This window comes from Phyllobates terribilis, unplaced genomic scaffold, assembly GCF_046119375.1.
Source record: "Phyllobates terribilis strain yellow unplaced genomic scaffold, ASM4611937v1 Scaffold_9__5_contigs__length_417890890, whole genome shotgun sequence".
Taxonomy (NCBI): domain Eukaryota; kingdom Metazoa; phylum Chordata; class Amphibia; order Anura; family Dendrobatidae; genus Phyllobates; species Phyllobates terribilis.
In genome coordinates, this window is record NW_027362769.1 from 117,046,154 (window position 1) to 117,065,202 (window position 19,049).

The window sequence follows — 19,049 nt, forward strand, 5'->3', positions numbered from 1 at the left end:
TTTTCCTATCAAAAGCTTTATTAACTGCAATAGTATGGGTGTCATTTACCTTGTGGAGTGCACCTGTTGTATGATACAATATGTCGGATGCACAGTGGGGCCACTTAGAAAGCGCATTCGTCGCCATCTCTCAGATGCGGTTAATTTTACAGCTCCGAATATCTCTGCCGTGTCTAGACATTTTCAACAGGTTCATAAGGGGAATATTAGTTCGCTAAAATTTTCAGGTATTGAGAAGGTCTATAAACCCGCAAGGGGAGGTGATTTGAGAAGAAAGGTTTTGAACCGTGAAACATTTTGGATATTTAAACTACATACACGTAGTCCTAATGGCTTGAATACTGGTCAGGACTTGATCCTCCAATATAGTTAATGTTGTTTTTTATTTAATGTAATATTTTCTCTATTTTTTCCTTTGTTTTGTTTTCTTTTTTAAAATATGAGTTTTTACTGTTTTCCATTTATTCTATGGGACTTATGCTGATTGACCTTGTCTTTCCCTCATAGGGTTAACACTCAGCTGAGCCTCTAATGAACCTGCTCTGCCTGCTGGGTTTCTGGCCAGCAGATTTATATGTGTGTCTTTCTTCTTACTAGCTATACCATGATTAAGGCGTTAAGCTGAAACTAGTTGGTCGGTTTTTCCTATGTCCACTGGATCTCATTTGGTGACCTGCTGCTACAGTTTTTAATGTGATCAATAAATTTCACTTTTTATATCTTTGGCTACCGCTGTTGGATTTTCTTGTTTTTATGCTATTTGTCTCCACGTCCGAGACTGGGATGGCTCCATGCGCTCCCTAACAGATGAAGTCTGCTAATCAATGTTAGGTGAGCTGACTATTCCTTTATCCCGTATTCCCCTCCGTTTTTGTAATGCCATAAGTGAGATCACCATTACAGTTCAGCTGTTTGAACTCCGGTGACCTCAGTGCCGGCTGCTTCTTGCGATACACTGCGGGAGCCATAGCGCTCCTGTCAGTGTATCGCTGGCTGCCTGATAGGACGGTCACATCTCCGAATGTGGCTGTGCTATCAGGGACATCGACGTGGGACACTCGATATATGGACTAAGGCGGAAAGGAGAGGATGAGTTTGGTTTATTATTTTACCTTTATTGCAGGTAACCATGGCTTCGGAGATTAGCTTTAAGGTGAGTATATGATGTTTTTTTATTTTTTATTTTTTACAGGTGACGAGAACATCAGGGTCAAGGTATAGGTAAGTGGTAGGTGAGTATAATGTGTTTATTATTTTTGATTAAATAATAATTTATTTTAACTTTTATTTTTACTTTCACTTTCAGTGCACATGCACCGCTGATGAGAGATTAGATTACTTCTCCCATCAGCAGCACTTGCACTGCTTGTGTACAGTGACTGCAGGCACCGGATGATGGAGCTAGTAGTCCCATCAGCCAACGCCTGTCACCCTCGTTAAGCTGTTTACCGCGGGTGACTGCAGGGCTGGTGTCAGCACCCAGGCAAGTGCCGGGGCCCTGAGCAGGCGGGGAGGCCCACTCGCGGTCGGGCACCCCACTGGGCTATGGGCGAAGAAGAGCGGTGCCAGCGCCCACCCTTCTCCCCCGCTTGCTCAGGGCCCTGGCAGCCGGATACTTACCTCTCCCCGTGCCTCCGCAGATCCGCTGTCTTTCTGCTGTGCGCTCCCTGTGGCGTCTCAGGTCAGAGGGCGCGGTGACGTCTTTCCACCCCACCCTCCCCTGAGCCATCACAGGCAGCGCAGAGCGGGACGACGCCGACGATGCTGGAGTCCGGACCTGAGCAGCGGCAGCTGGTGAAGAGGAGTGAGGTGAGTATATATATTTTTTTATGTATGGAGGCATGGGGCATTATATAGGGGGGTGACATCCTGCATGGGGCATTATAAAGAGGGAGGGTGACATCCTGCATGGGGCATTATATGGGGGGGAAAGGGACATCCTGCATGGGGCATTTATTTTATGTGGGGGGAAAGGGACATCCTGCATGGGGCATTATATGGGGGGGGGAGACATCCTGCATGGGGAATTATATGGGGGAGGGAGGTGACATCCTGCATGGGGAATTATATGGGGGGAAAAGGGACATCCTGCATGGGGCATTATATGGGGGGGAAAGGGACATCCTGCATGGGGCATTATATGGGGGGTGACATCCTGCATGGGGCGTTATATGGGGAGGGAGGTGATGTCCTGCATGGGGCATTATATGGGGGGAAAGGGACATCCTGCATGGGGCATTATATGGGGGGAGAAGTGACATCCTGCATGGGGCATTATATGGGGGGAGAAGTGACATCCTGCATGGGGCATTATATGGGGGTGACATCCTGCATGGGGCATTATATGGGGGGTGACATCCTGCATGGGGCATTATATGGGGGGAGAAGTGACATCCTGCATGGGGCATTATATGGGGGGAGAAGTGACATCCTGCATGGGGCATTATATGGGGTGACATCCTGCATGGGGCATTATATGGGGGGTGACATCCTGCATGGGGCATTATATGGGGGTGACATCCTGCGTGGGGCATTATAAGGGGGGGGAACAGCCTGCATGGGGTATTATAAGGGGAGAGCAGCCTGCATAGGGCATTACGTGGGGGGAACAGCCTGCATGGAGCGTTATATGGGGGCCAGTATCCTGTAAGGAGCATTATATGGGGGCCAGTATCCTGTAAGGAGCATTATATGGGGGCCAGTATCCTGTATGGAGTGTTATATGGGGGCCAGTATCCTGTACAGAACGTTATATGGGGGCCAGTATTCTGTACGGAGCGTTATATGGGGGCCAGTATTCTGTATGGAGTGTTATATAGGGGCCAGTATTCCGTATGGAGCATTTTATGGGAGCCAGTATTCCGTATGGAGCATTTTATGGGAGCCAGTATTCCGTATGGAGCATTTTATGGGAGCCAGTCTCCTGTATGGAGAGTTATATGGGGGCCAGTGTACTGTGTGGAGCGATTCGCCAGTTTCTGAGCTATTGTGGAATTTACAATAGATATCACTCATGTAATGTAAGAAGTGAAATCTTTGCATTGTACTATATATATTGTAAGGCAGCGCTAGTCGTCATACTGGGGGATACTCGCTGCACCGGGTCAATTAATGCACACCAGCAATGTCTTTTCAGTATTTCAGAATGCAGCAGTTTATTATTTTATCATAAACCGCAGATCACACATATAATGTCCACGAGCCCAAGTGGCAGACAGGCCCACTTGGCTCCAGGTACAGCCTTCAGCAAGGTAATAATATAGCAATGTCCATATCGATGTCCTTATAACGCAGTGTATTACCTTTGCCGGGTTTTTAGCTGCTTCAGTCCATTTGGTTTGCCACCACTGTGGCTTTGCGGCTTCCCAGATGGGGGTCTCTAGCCATCGCTCCCTCTAAGGCTACTGGGATACCCCATGAATGAGGCATCACCACGGTCCAACAATTACTGTCACCATCTGGTACAGATTCCAGGATATCTAGTCTCTGCATAGACCTCCTCAACTTAGTTCTCACCAGAAATTTCTTCCTATTTCAAGATACCTTCTACCTCCAGGTGAGAGGGACCACCATGGGATCAAATGTGACCCCCCATACGCAAACTGCTACATGGCAGCCTTTGAAAGTGATGTCGTCTATCCACACCCACTCTTTCAAAGATACTCCATCATGTGGAAGAGATATATAGACGACATCTTTTGCGTATGGGCCGGGACATAAGAGTCCTTAGTTGAATTCTTTTCGGGCCTTAACACAGCCTGGCCTGACCTCAATTTCACTATGACCAGCGATCTTTATCAGGTCAGTTTCCTGGACACTATGGTATTGAAAGACCAACATGGCACTTTATCCACAGATCTGTTCTCCAAACCAACCGATCGCAACAGTTTGTTGCACTTTACCAGTAACCACCGCAGGGCCATGAAAAATTCCATCCCCAAGTCCCAATTTAAAAGAGTGGACAGAATTGTAACCGATGAATGGCTTAAACGGGCGAGACTCCGGGAAATGAGAGACAAGTTTCTAGAGAGAGGTTAACCCACTTTCGTCCTGGACCAGAAGCACATAATGCCCACCCGCCAACGCACCCCTACTAGGGATCGTATCCCCTTTGTACACACGTACCATCCATACGCTTATGTACTCCACAAAGCTATCAGAAAACATTGGAACATACTAGGCACAGGTTACCCAGACATTCCATCCTTCCAAATGCCATTTCTACCCTGTTTCAAACGACCAACTAACCTGAGGGACTCTTTAGTACATGCAGACATCGGAGGAGCAAACCCAGGCCCAAGGCAGAGATTTTTACAGAATCCCAGGACAGGGACATTCCCCTGCCTGCAATGCAGGCAATGCAACAATGTCATACGGGGCGATACCATCCAACATCCACAATCTGGGAAGAGATATAAAATACACAATTTCTTCACCTGTGACACATCATTTGTCGTTTATCTGATCAAGTGCCCGTGTGGCCTTGTATACGTCGGTGAGACCACCCAACCAATTAAGGACAGAATTTCCAAGCATAAATCCACCATCCATTGCAAAAATTCATTATTACCTATCCCGTTCCATTTCATCACACAAGGACATCAGATCTCACAATTGAAATTCCAAGTATTAGAACAGGTATTACCACCACGGAGAGGTGGCGATCGTGTACGCCTGCTCAAACAGAGGAAGGCATACTGGATACACGAACTACAGTCCCTTGCCCCCAGGGGTCTCAACAGGGACTATGACTTGGCCTCCTTCATCTGATGGATATTCACCTCGAATGGATTAAGTGCTTGAACTGGTGGTCAGTTCACACAACATGATGGGATCTATCTGTATTGATATTTATAAGCTAATTAACAACATTACAAGTCGTGATTATTATCCCATGGTTATGATTGGTCTTAACTATTCATTTTATATTGCAGATAAAATTTATAACGATATTATGTTATGTTGGACACCATCCATGGACTGATCACTGATCCACCACAAAAGAATAGACTACACAGCCCTGGATGTACTTTCCTAGTTCACCACCATGCACTTCTATCCACGTGACATGATGACTGATGACTAGTGTTGAGCGATACCTTCCGATATCGGGAAATATCGGATCGGATTGGATCGGATCGATACCGAAAAAGTATCGGATATCGCCGATTCCGATACCGGAAACCAATGCAAGTCAATGGGACATAAATATCGGAATTAAAATAAACCCTTTCTTTCCTTGTAGGTTATTTCTACATGAAGGAAAACAACTAAGAATAATGTAGAATGTATTGGGGGAGGTGGGGGAGACAATAAAGGCATAGAGGTTTAGCCCAGTCAAATGGAATAGCAGGAATTACTATTTTTTTATTATGTTCTGAGTTACGGAAATATTAACTATGTTAAGTATTTTTATATTTTGTCAGATATTTATGTTTCACTACTTCCATGCTCTTCACCTTCTTTTTTACTTCTCCCACACTTTCTCCTTCATCATCCTCAGCATCTTTTTCATCCACTTCTTCTTCACCTTCTTCTTCTTCACCTTCTTCGTATTATTCTTTTTTTTACATTCTTCATATTCTACTTCTTCATCTTCTTCATATTCTTCTTCTTCATCATATTCTTATTTGTGACAGGCATTCCTGTAGTTGTTATCTATAAAAGGTTGGACATTACACCTTTCGTTCTGCCCGTCACAAAAGATTTATAACAGGATTTGTCCGCGTTCAGTTTGGCCTGCAGCAGCAGGTCTTTTCCAGGGGCACCACGAGGAGGAACGGACTCACCCCCATACACTGCTTAGTCATCTTCTGCTTATAATTTAGATATTATCTTTTGCTCTGATTTTTAGTCTTATGCTTAATGTTCTTCCGCTTTTTGTTCTGCAGCTTCTTGTATTTCTGCTTCTTGGTTTTCTGTCTCTTGTTCTTCTGTATCTTGGTGCTTGTCTTCTCTTCTTTGTCTTCTTGGTCAACTTCTTCAGGGTCATCTTCTTGGTCTTCTTCGGGGTGGTCTTCAGGGTCGTCGTCTTCGGGGGTCCTCGTCTTCGGGGTCCTCGTCTTCTTCGGGTTGGTCTTCTGGGTCCTCGTCTTCGGGGTCCTCGTCTTCTTCGGGGTGGTCTTCAGGGTCCTCGTCTTCTTCGGGGTGGTCTTCAGGGTCCTCGTCTTCAGGGTCATTGTCTTCGGGGTCCTCGTCTTCTTAGGGTTGGTCTTCAGGGTCCTCGTCTTCAGGGTCCTCGTCAGGGAGATCCAGAGTGATTACCAAGAACCATTTCAAAAAGCTTGAACTTGGAAATGTAGCAGAAGGTACAAGAAAGCTGAGGAACTACCGAGGACCAGCTGACGGTACTGGAACCCGGATGGGTAGCAGAAGGTACAAGAGCCAATGGAACTGCCGAGAACCAGCTGGCGGTGCTGGAGCCCAGGGTAAATACTAAAAACAGAGGAGCCAGAGGTGTATTTGGAGGAGGTTTTAAATCCGTAGTACAGTGGATGTGGACAAAGCAGGAGAATTTGCCGGACACACAGCTGGGGATCAGCTGACGTTACTGAACCCCAATAACACTGGAGCAAGCGTTGACTGTGCAGACGGCACTTCTGAGCAGCAACTAGCGGTATTGGAGCCCAGGGTAAATACTAAAAACGGAGGAGCCAGAGGTGTAATTGGAGCAAGTTTTAAATAAGTAGCACAGTGGATGTGGACAGAGCAGGAGAAATTGCCGTCCGCACAGCAGGGGAACAGCTGACGTTACTGAACCCCAATAACACGGCAGCAAGTGTTGACTGTGCAGACGGCACTTCCGAGCGCCAACTGGCGGTGCTGGAGCCCAGGGATAAGAATGAAAACAGAGGAGCCAGAGGTGTAATTGGAGCAACTTTAAAATGTGTAGTACAGTGGATGTGGACAAAGCAGGAGAAATTGCCGTCCGTACAGCAGGGGAACAGCTGACGTTACCGAACCCCAATAACACGGCAGCAAGTGTTGACTGTGCAGACGGCACTTCTGAGCAGCAACTAGCGGTATTGGAGCCCAGGGTAAATACTAAAAACGGAGGAGCCAGAGGTGTAATTGGAGCAAGTTTTAAATAAGTAGCACAGTGAATATGGACAGAGCAGGAGAAATTGCCGTGAACACAGCAGGGGAACAGCTGACGTTACCGAACCCCAATAACACCGCAGCAAGTGTTGACTGTGCAGACGGCACTTCCGAGCGCCAACTGGCGGTGCTGGAGCCCAGGGATAAGAATGAAAACAGAGGAGCCAGAGGTGTAATTGGAGCAACTTTAAAATGTGTAGTACAGTGGATGTGGACAAAGCAGGAGAAATTGCTGTCCGTACAGCAGGGGAACAGCTGACGTTACCGAACCCCAATAACACGGCAGCAAGTGTTGACTGTGCAGACGGCACTTCCGAGCGCCAACTGGCGGTGCTGGAGCCCAGGGATAAGAATGAAAACAGAGGAGCCAGAGGTGTAATTGGAGCAACTTTAAAATGTGTAGTACAGTGGATGTGGACAAAGCAGGAGAAATTGCCGTCCGTACAGCAGGGGAACAGCTGACGTTACCGAACCCCAATAACACGGCAGCAAGTGTTGACTGTGCAGACGGCACTTCTGAGCAGCAACTAGCGGTATTGGAGCCCAGGGTAAATACTAAAAACGGAGGAGCCAGAGGTGTAATTGGAGCAAGTTTTAAATAAGTAGCACAGTGAATATGGACAGAGTAGGAGAAATTGCCGTGAACACAGCAGGGGAACAGCTGACGTTACCGAACCCCAATAACACCGCAGCAAGTGTTGACTGTGCAGACGGCACTTCCGAGCGCCAACTGGCGGTGCTGGAGCCCAGGGATAAGAATGAAAACAGAGGAGCCAGAGGTGTAATTGGAGCAACTTTAAAATGTGTAGTACAGTGGATGTGGACAAAGCAGGAGAAATTGCCGTCCGTACAGCAGGGGAACAGCTGACGTTACCGAACCCCAATAACACGGCAGCAAGTGTTGACTGTGCAGACAGCACTTCCGAGCGCCAACTGGCGGTGCTGGAGCCCAGGGATAAGAATAAAAATAGAGAGGAGCCAGAGGTGTAATTGGAGCAAGTTTTAAATAAGTAGCACAGTGAATATGGACAGAGCAGGAGAAATTGCCGTGAACACAGCAGGGGAACAGCTGACGTTACCGAACCCCAATAACACAGCAGCAAGTGTTGACTGTGCAGACGGCACTTCCGAGCGCCAACTGGCGGTGCTGGAGCCCAGGGATAAGAATGAAAACAGAGGAGCCAGAGGTGTAATTGGAGCAACTTTAAAATGTGTAGTACAGTGGATGTGGACAAAGCAGGAGAAATTGCCGTCCGTACAGCAGGGGAACAGCTGACGTTACCGAACCCCAATAACACGGCAGCAAGTGTTGACTGTGCAGACGGCACTTCTGAGCAGCAACTAGCGGTATTGGAGCCCAGGGTAAATACTAAAAACGGAGGAGCCAGAGGTGTAATTGGAGCAAGTTTTAAATAAGTAGCACAGTGAATATGGACAGAGCAGGAGAAATTGCCGTGAACACAGCAGGGGAACAGCTGACGTTACCGAACCCCAATAACACCGCAGCAAGTGTTGACTGTGCAGACGGCACTTCCGAGTGCCAACTGGCGGTGCTGGAGCCCAGGGATAAGAATGAAAACAGAGGAGCCAGAGGTGTAATTGGAGCAACTTTAAAATGTGTAGTACAGTGGATGTGGACAAAGCAGGAGAAATTGCCGTCCGCACAGCAGGGGAACAGCTGACGTTACTGAACCCCAATAACACGGCAGCAAGTGTTGACTGTGCAGACGGCACTTCCGAGCGCCAACTGGCGGTGTTGGAGCTCAGGGATAATACTGAAAACAGAGGAGCCAGAGGTATAATTGGAGCAACTTTAAAATCTGTAGTAGTGAGAATGTGGACAGAGCAGGAGAAATTGCCGTCCGCACAGCAGGGGAACAGCTGACGTTACTGAACCCCAATAACATGGTAGCAAGTGTTGACTGTGCAGACGGCACTTCCGAGCGCCAACTGGCGGTGTTGGAGCTCAGGGATAATACTGAAAACAGAGGAGCCAGAGGTGTAATTGGAGCAACTTTAAAATCTGTAGTAGTGAGAATGTGGACAGAGCAGGAGAAATTGCCGTCCGCACAGCAGGGGAACAGCTGACGTTACTGAACCCCAATAACATGGTAGCAAGTGTTGACTGTGCAGACGGCACTTCCGAGCGCCAACTGGCGGTGTTGGAGCTCAGGGATAATACTGAAAACAGAGGAGCCAGAGGTGTAATTGGAGCAACTTTAAAATCTGTAGTAGTGAGAATGTGGACAGAGCAGGAGAAATTGCCGTCCGCACAGCAGGGGAACAGCTGACGTTACTGAACCCCAATAACATGGTAGCAAGTGTTGACTGTGCAGACGGCACTTCCGAGCGCCAACTGGCGGTGTTGGAGCTCAGGGATAATACTGAAAACAGAGGAGCCAGAGGTGTAATTGGAGCAACTTTAAAATCTGTAGTAGTGAGAATGTGGAGAGAGCAGGAGAAATTGCCGTCCGCACAGCAGGGGAACAGCTGACGTTACTGAACCCCAATAACATGGTAGCAAGTGTTGACTGTGCAGACGGCACTTCCAAGCGCCAACTGGCGGTGTTGGAGCTCAGGGATTACAGTTCAGGTGGTAGAAACATGAACAGAACAGGAGACCTGGATACTGTTGCCAACCAATTATTTATTCTGGAAGAGGACTGGCAAATTCATGAGAGATCCAGGCCTTGTTCATTTTGAGAAAAGTAAGCCGGTCAACGTTATCGGAGGATAGTCGCATGCGACGGTCTGTTAGTACACCACCTGCGGCACTAAAGACGCGTTCCGATAATACACTAGCAGCAGGGCAAGCTAGCACCTCCAGTGCATACTGACTAAGCTCTGGCCATGTATCCAGCTTACAGACCCAAAACTTGAAGGGAGAAGAGCCGTCTGGGAGTACACTAAGAGGGCAAGACATGTAGTCTGTCACCATCTGACGGAAACGTTGCCTCCTGCTGACTGGAGCCGTCTGTGATGGTGTAGACATTTGTGGCGGCGGGGACACAAAACTTTGCCACATTTCGGCCATACTGGTCTTGCCTTGTGCTGAGGCGCTGCTTCTGCTCCATCTTTGTGCAGAGCTTCCTCCACTGCCTCGACGCACTGAGCTGCTTTGTAAAGCACTAGCAGCACTGCTCTCGGTTGGAATGGAGAACATGATGGAATGCACCAGTGCGTCTTGGTACTCCCGCATTTTACGCTCCCGGTTCAACGGTGTTATGAGGCTTTGTAAGTTGTCCCGGTAGCGAGGATCTAGGAGGGTGGACACCCAATAATCAGCCGTGTTGAGAATGTGGGCGATGCGGCGGTCGTTTCTCAGGCACTGCAGCATGAAATCAACCATGTGCTGCAGACTGCCAACTGGCCAAGAAACACTGTCCCCTGCTTGAGGCGTGATCTCTGCCTGCTCTGCATCACCCCACCCTCGCTCTAGATACTGACTACTAGAGCATTGTGTACCTCCCTCCTCTGGACAGATGTCTTCCTCATCCATTGACTCCTCCTCATCCTCCTCACAAAGTGTCCCCTGCCTAGGCCTTTGTGAGGAACCACGTTGCGCAGACTGTAGAGAAGCAGATGGCATTTGTGACTCCTCATCCTCCACCTCTTCCAAAACCTCGTCCCTTAGTGCTTGCAGTGTTTTTTCAAGCAGGCAGATAAGGGGGATAGTCATGCTGACTAGTGCATCATCTGCACTCGCCATCCGCGTGGAATAATCGAAGGCACCAAAACGTGGCAAATGTCCTTCATAGAGGCCCACTCAGTGGTGGTGAAGTGTGAACGGCGCGCACTGCGACTTGTTTGCGCCTGCTGCAGCTGGTACTCCATTACTGCTGCCTGCTGCTCACACAACCTCTCCAACATATGTAACGTTGAATTCCACCTGGTGGGTAGGTCACATATGATGCGATGTTCCGGAAGACATAATCGGCGCTGCAGAGCTGCAATGCGTGATCTTGCATTGCTGGAACGCCGCAAGTGAGCGCACTCTATGCGGACCTTGTGAAGCAGTGCATCAAGATCCGGATAGTCCCTCAAAAAACTCTGCACGACCAAGTTGAGCACATGTGCCAGACATGGGATGTGAGTGAGGTTGCCTAGGCCCAGAGCTGCCACCAGATTTCGGCCATTGTCACACACTACCATGCCTGGCTGGAGATTCGCTGGCACAAACCACACTTCACTCTGCTGCTTGATGGCATTCCAGAGCTCCTGCGCTGTGTGGCTTCGATTCCCCAAAGAAATTAATTTTAATACGGCCTGTTGACGTTTGGCCATGGCTGTGCTCATATCGGTCATCATAACAGGTAACCGTTCACGGGTCGATGTGGAGGTAGACCGTGACGGCTCCTGCAGCGCTGATTCAGAGGAACTGGAGTATGAGGAGGAGTCAATGTGTACAGACTGGATTCCTGCAATCCTTGGAGTTGGCAGAACACGTACAGCGCCACTCTCAAGATCTGTACCCGGCTCCACAACATTTACCCAATGGGCAGTGAGGGAAAGGTATCGTCCCTGTCCATGCTTACTGGTCCACGCATCAGTGGTCAGGTGGACCTTGCTACTGACGGCGTTTTGTAGCGCATGTTTAATTTTTCCCTCCACATGATGTTGCAGGGCAGGGACGGCTTGCCTGCTGAAATAAAAGCGGTTGGGCACGTTGTATTGTGGGACTGCCAATGCCATAAAGTTACGGAATGTGTCAGTCTCCACCAGCCTGAATGATAGCATTTCAAGGGCCAGTAGTTTAGCAATGCCAGCATTCAGAGCCTGTGCTCGGGGGTGGTTTGCCGAGTATGGGCGCCTTTTCTCCCATGCCTGTGCTAACGATGGCTGTAGACTGGCCTGGGAGTGTGAGGATGACTGGGAAAGTGGTGCTGTGGGTGGAATTACACTGTGTCTCTGTACAACAGTGCCAGAGATTCTTCCATGGCGATCCTGTGAGGAAGCCGAACCAGCTGTGTGTGAGCTGGAGGAAGAGGCTACAACACGAGCTGAAGAGGTGGTAGGTGGCGCTGTAGGTTGGCCTAGGTCTTCAGTGTGTTTGTGTAACTCCACCACGTGCTTGGTCCGCACATGTTTCCACATATTTGTGGTATTGAGGTTGCTGACACTTTTCCCTCTTTTCACCTTCTGATTACACAGCTTGCATTTGACAAAGCAAATGTCATCTGCAACTGTGTCAAAAAAGGACCAGGCACTGCAAGTCTTGGGAGCGCCCGCTTTGGATTTTGGAAGAGCCATGCTCCTAATGGGTGCCGAAGTGGAGGCTACAGGCAACCAAGTCTGCCCCCTCCCTCTCCCTCCTTTTTGGGCCGTTCGGGGAATCTCTTCCTCAGAGCTGCTCCCACCACCTTCCTGTCCCTCACGCCATGATGGGTCAAGGACCTCATCATCTACACCACCCTCTTCAAACAACTGCTTCTCCTGGGTAGTCTCGACAGCACAGTACGCACCAGAAAGTGGCACCTGAGTCTCATCATCAGATGCGTACTGAGGTGTGCTGCTGACCATAGGCACTGGCCCACCCGCCTCTTCAGATTCAGAGAGACAAAACGGTTGCGCATCACTGCATACTACCTCTTCTTCAAATTCTCGAATTCTGCTTGGCTAGCCCCCTCTTTCCAAGCCAAGAGATTCAGAGAACAGAAGTAGAGATGGCTCCTGTCCAGGGCTCTCTGACTGCCTGGGCAATTTGGCAGGTGGTGAAGAGACAGATGGGTGCTCTTCAGTGCTCAGGACCTGAGAGGATCTGGAACTAATTGAAGTCGATGCGTTAGCTGCCATCCATCTGACAACGGCTTCAATTTGGTCCTCGCGCAGCAGTGGGGTACGGCTAGCTCCTACAAAGCTGCGCATAAAGGACTGTTCCCTGGTAAAACTGGGGGATGCTGAGTCACTGGTACCCGCAGCAGGCACAGAATCCCCACATCCTCTCCCTGCAGGCACAGAATCCTCACGTCCTCTCCCTGCAGAAACTCCACGCCCACGCCCACGCCCACGACCACATGCATTACTCCCTGCCTTCTTCATCTTGGTAGACTGATAAAGATAGGCAGAAAAGTACTAAGGGCTTAGTGTGCTTATTCCTGAACAGCTGCTAACAGGTATAAGAAACACTAATTTTATAGTGTGGACTAGACTTTAATATGAGCTAATGTGGCCTACACAACTGTAAAGTGGAGTGTTTGGTGAACTTTATTTAGGTTTTTTTTTGTCACAAAAAGACACTGGATGTGCCTAAAGATGTAATAACGATAGTATCACAAACTTTTTGTAGCTATTACAATGTAGGAAGGTAACCTACAATGCAATAGATGAGGCTGCAAAAAATAGGCTAATACTAATCTGGCTGGGGCTGCAGGGCCCAATGCTGCAGAAAGGCTCCTCTATCTACTCCTATATAGTGTGTTTGGAATCAATTTAGCTGAATACGGATGGAACCACCACACTAATAGGAGATATCAGGAAAAATTATGAATTGGCAATAAAGGACAATGTATGAGGCAGTGACACACACTGAGTGCACTACAACCAGACGGGGTTGAAGCACACACTACAGGGTGAGCTGCACTCACACACCAGACCTTGCAGACAGCGGTGAACAGTACAGATGCAGAGCACTGTGCACTAGCGCTGCAAGACCAAAAAAATTTCTCTATCTACTCCTATATAGTGTGTTTGGAACCAATTTAGCTGAATACGGATGGAGCCACCACACTAATAGGAGATATCAGGAAAAATTATGAATTGGCAAAAAAGGACAATGTATGAGGCAGTGACACACACTGAGTGCACTACAACCAGACTTGGCTGAAGCACACACTACAGGGTGAGCTGCACTCACACACACAGACCTTGCAGACAGCGGTGAACAGCACAGGGAACTGTGCACTAGCACTGCAAGGCACAGTGATTTAGAAAGTAGCTTGGGTAAAGCAGTATAGAGCAAATAGGTAGCTAAAACTGTCCCTCAGAACAACAGCGTCCTATCCCTAACTGAATTCACAGCAGAGTGAGCTCAAAATGGCGGCGGTGGCTTTTATAGTGCATCATGACATCATTTCAGCAGCCAATCACAGCCATGCCATTAGTTAAGATGCCTACATGCCTAACAGGATGTGCCCACACTTCTTAGGATCCTCATTGGCTGAATAAAATGAAAATGTCTCATTGCATTATGGGAACTTCCGATTCCGGTATACGATATTGCAAAAGTATCGGAATTAAGTATCGGAATTCCGATACCGCGAATATCGGCCGATACCCGATATTTCAGTATCGGAATGCTCAACACTACTGATGACCACCATGACAGTAACCGCCCTCTCTGACTGTGGAACGCACACCTCTATGTATGGAGATACACTTCCTATACTGTGGAACGCATAGGACTTCCTGTTTCCGCACGTGTCATATCCAGATGACGTCACATCTGGTGACGTCACATCCGGTCTCTCGGAACGCACTTGTCTGTACGTGAAACGCATAGGACTTCCTGTCTCCATGGATGACATATCCGGTGATGTCACATCCGGTGACGTCACATCCAGTTTCACGGAACGCACGCTACTCTGCTGACACGCAGAGCTGCGTTCCACCACTCACTACTATGGGCTCATTAGCCAATCACCATCCCCCCCTGCGCCTTTAAATAGTACCATGGACTACCATACTGTGTCACCTCACACTAACCAGCGTTTGGACACTAGGACCTCCCTTACAGGCGAACAGGTATGCACCATTTTGATAAACTGACAGCACCCTAGCATATTTGGGTTTTTTGGCACCTTACCTAATGACCCGTGTACTTCTACAGGATTGACACATGCTCCCAGAGGCAGCTGCCCACTCTCCCCATACACCTGACTCCAAACAACTTGGTATGTTCCTTTTTGCTGAAGCCTCCTCTTATGTGTACTGAATTCATTCTAAAAGTGACACTGATTTTTTATTTTTTATTCGTATTATTTTCCTTATCTAAAATACTTTGTTGTGTGTAACCTTACACTTATATTCTTAGATTGTTATCTTATTTTTGGTTGTAGACCACACTGATGACGGCCGCAGATTGAGGCCGAAACGTCTGTTTTGTTTGGACTGTAATAAATTTTTCATCTATTTTTCACATATTGAGTGCCGAGGTTATTTTGCATAGACTTGGAGTTGGACCCTACTCGTGCACCTACAATTAGCAATAGTGCGGCGATTTCTTTTCTTAAGTATATACCTCCCACTTTGACGTCACCCCCTTCTACTGGAGCTACCCCATTATCAATGGTCACATTGTCATTTTTAGGAGGTACCAACCCACAACCAGTAACAATTTTCAGTTTTTTACATTCCTCACCTTTGTGAAAATCTGCCCCCTTTTTAGACTCCGCCCCCTTTTTAACAACCACACCGGCAGGGTAATTTTTACAAAAAAAATCAGCACTAGTCTTAGGGCTCAGTTCACAACATCTCTTACCACCTCCCCGGGCACTCTGGGACAACAATGGCGCCCCCGGAGAGTTCATAGAATGGTCCACTGCCGCCATTCTATATGGTGCCCACAGCTCCTGCGGTTCCTGCACCATGTCCTGTAACAGTTTCTCAAATACCTGATGTGAGTCCTGTCGCTGTTTCTCAAATGCCTGCTGCTGCGACTCCACCAGGCATATCAATCGCTCAATAGCTTCAGACTCAGTTGCTGCTCCCTTCACAGCCATCTTGATCTGCTCCTGCATTTCCTCAGGACACTATTCACACACACCGCTCTCCCCGGAAAATTTTCGTGGCCCCGCCGAGCCACAGCAAAACCGGATTTGAGTGCGACGACAATCTTCGCAACCCCACCGACTTGCAGCCAGATGCTTTGATCTTCGTGACCCCGACGAGCCACAGCTTTATCCACACTCGTCGTCCTGTGCCGTTACCCCTAGCAACCGGACTGCAGTTGCCCCTAGCAACCGGACTGCAGTTGCCCGCATTCTCGAACCACATGTAAGGCAGCGCTAGTCATCATACTGGGGGATACTCGCTGCACCGGGTCAATTAATGCACACCAGCAATGTCTTTTCAGTATTTCAGAATGCAGCAGTTTATTATTTTTATCATAAACCGCAGTACACACATATAATGTCCACGAGCCCAAGTGGCAGACATGCCCACTTGGCTCCAGGTACAGCCTTCAGCTAGGTAATAATATAGCAATGTCCATATAACGCAGTGTATTACCTTTGCCGTTTTTTTTGCTGCTTCAGTACATTTGGTTTGCCACCACTGTGGCTTTGCAGCTTCCCAGATGGGGGTCTCTAGCCGTCGCTCCCTCTAAGGCTACTGGTATGTCTTTCACACTTGACATCCAGCCTGCGCCTTTCAGGACTCTTTACCAAGCCGGTTTTCCCTGCAAGGCCACTAGCATCCACTCACAGGATCCAGGCTCGACCTTTCAGGCTGCCAGGCTTCACTCGGCCTCACTAGGCCTCACACGAATGGTGTCCCACACACGGGGAACAGGCCTCACGCCTATCACACACTGTCTCAAGACTACCAGGGTTTATATATCCTGTAGCACACACACACATACACAGACAGGACCTTAGCTGATGTCACAGTCATGTGTTCAAACCTTCTGTGTGCAAAAGGACCTGTGTGATGTCACAGTCATGTGACCAGTCAGCTGAGGGGGAGGTACCTGGTCGGCCAAAACATACCCTGGACCATACGGAAATGCCAAGCAAGGCGCTGCATTACAATATATATATTTCTCTGCGGTATCTGTGCATCATGAATCGTGGTATGTGTTAAAGGGGCCCACTGAGACTCTTTCGCCCGGGGCCCAGAAAAACCTGTAGCCGGCCCTGGGTGACTGGGTGACTGTCACAGCTGCGGGATCATGCTGACACCTGTCAGCATTATCCCGCAGTGCTGTGACTGGTGGTAGCGATCTTACCGCCAGTCACAGCCCCTCATTCATGTGCTGTCATGCAGATGACAGCGCAGGAAACCAGGGATGTTCGTGTTCGGGGCTGACTTTTTGTGCAAAAAGCTCGGTAGCGCAAATCCGAATGTGCCATATTCTTGACGAATTTGATATTGGCGATCGTTTCCTGAACATATTTTCTCATCTCTAGTCTTGAGACAGCTCTGTGGTTTTCCCCATAATGAGATACTTCTTATGTGACTCCTTGGTAATGAGACACCTCTTTATAGGCCATCAGTTGGACCACCTGATATTATTTTTCATTAAGTGGTAGGATTGTTTTCTAATCACTGATAGATTTCATCTGGTGTCATGACATTTTTTTGGTATCTCTCTTTCTTCATGTGTTTAATATTTTTTCCCTGTGTCATTTCTCATTATTACTCATAACTTAATTTATGGACATCTGTGGTTTAATTTCTCTGCCTGTGTGAATTGGATGGGTTGTTACCGACATCTGGTGAGAATTTCATGTCAATAGCACCTTTAGAAATATATTTACTTAAAAAATCGGTGACATGTTCAATACTTATTTCACTCGTTGTATACACATAGGATCCATTAATCACAATTAGATGATGGTCACAGCTCACCTCCTACCCCTCCCTGCATAGTGTCCTCTGTTTATCTCACAGAACATGTCAACAGATGGCCGCCCCTGTAATTATGAACAGAAATTAGAATAAAATAAAGATAAAAAAAGACTATAAAAAGATATATATCACTACATGGTTTTACTTTGTAAAACAGGTATAGGTGATACATTCTCTTTAAAAGGTTTGTTTAGTATTAGAGAAACATTGGCTCACTATGGATACAGAATAGTGTTTTCTGTATATGGTGTTTAGCCTGTTCAGTTTTAGAGAAGTAATTGGTATACTGGTATAGCATAAAATGCAAAAAGTCACATCATTTTAAGCAACCATGAGTTGCGCGAAAATTTTGCAACATTTTACGCAATTTTGCACCAAGAAAGTTGCACACAAACTACTTGATAAATTAGCCTCTGTGTGTTGCTGTACAGGGTCTGTGGATATGGCGTTAGCCTTTTAGAATCCGATTCATCATTTACACTTTTTAAATTGCTATTCTTTTTGCCTCGTAGATTTCGCTGACATTTTTTTGCAGCTAATTCATAAAAATGGCTATGCAATGCAAAATGTAACAAAAAAAATGCGTTAAATAAATGGCGTACATAAAATCACCCCAGAGGGGTGGGGGAATGAAGTAGAGTTGCACCAAATTCTGCGACTTTTTTTTTTTAAAGTCGCATTTCATCAATTTATCTGAGGCATCTGGAAAAGCAACATTGTCATAAAAATCAGAAAACGCACAAAAACTAGAAAAGTAAACTTGTAAAAAAGTGCAAATTACTTGATGAATTTGTTGCAAATCAAAAAGTCACTAATTAAGAAGTAGTCATACCAAAAAAATGGCAGAAATGAAATAATGAATGAAATTCCTTTCCTTACAGTCTTTTAGTAATATTTTGCATTATAATATTTTGCCACTAGATGGCAATGGTGACTTAAGTTGTTACCTCCTGCACATAGTTTTACCAGTACTATGTTATGTGTCTAGCTGTATATATCATTTTGAGAATTAAAAGCGGTTTTCCAATTTTAGAATAACTCTGTCGACCGGATGCAGTTTATTTTAAATAAACAAACTGTGCTTTACTCACCCTTCCCGGGTCTAGCGCTTAGTCTCCACCACTGCTACCAGTGTCTGTTATTTTTTACAGCAATGACTGCCAACAACACTGTAGCCAATCAGTGAGCTTAGTGGCTCTGTGTCACGCAAGGTGAGGGAAGGAACAAGTGTACAACGACGGTAAGAGGGGAAAGGGCAGTGGAGACCCCTAGGCAGATCTAATATCACCCTGACTACCCTGTCGTCCCTATATATGGTTCCGCACCAATCGCCGAGCAGGAAACCTAATCCCTGAATGTCCCTAGAGCTTGGCCCTAGGGACGGG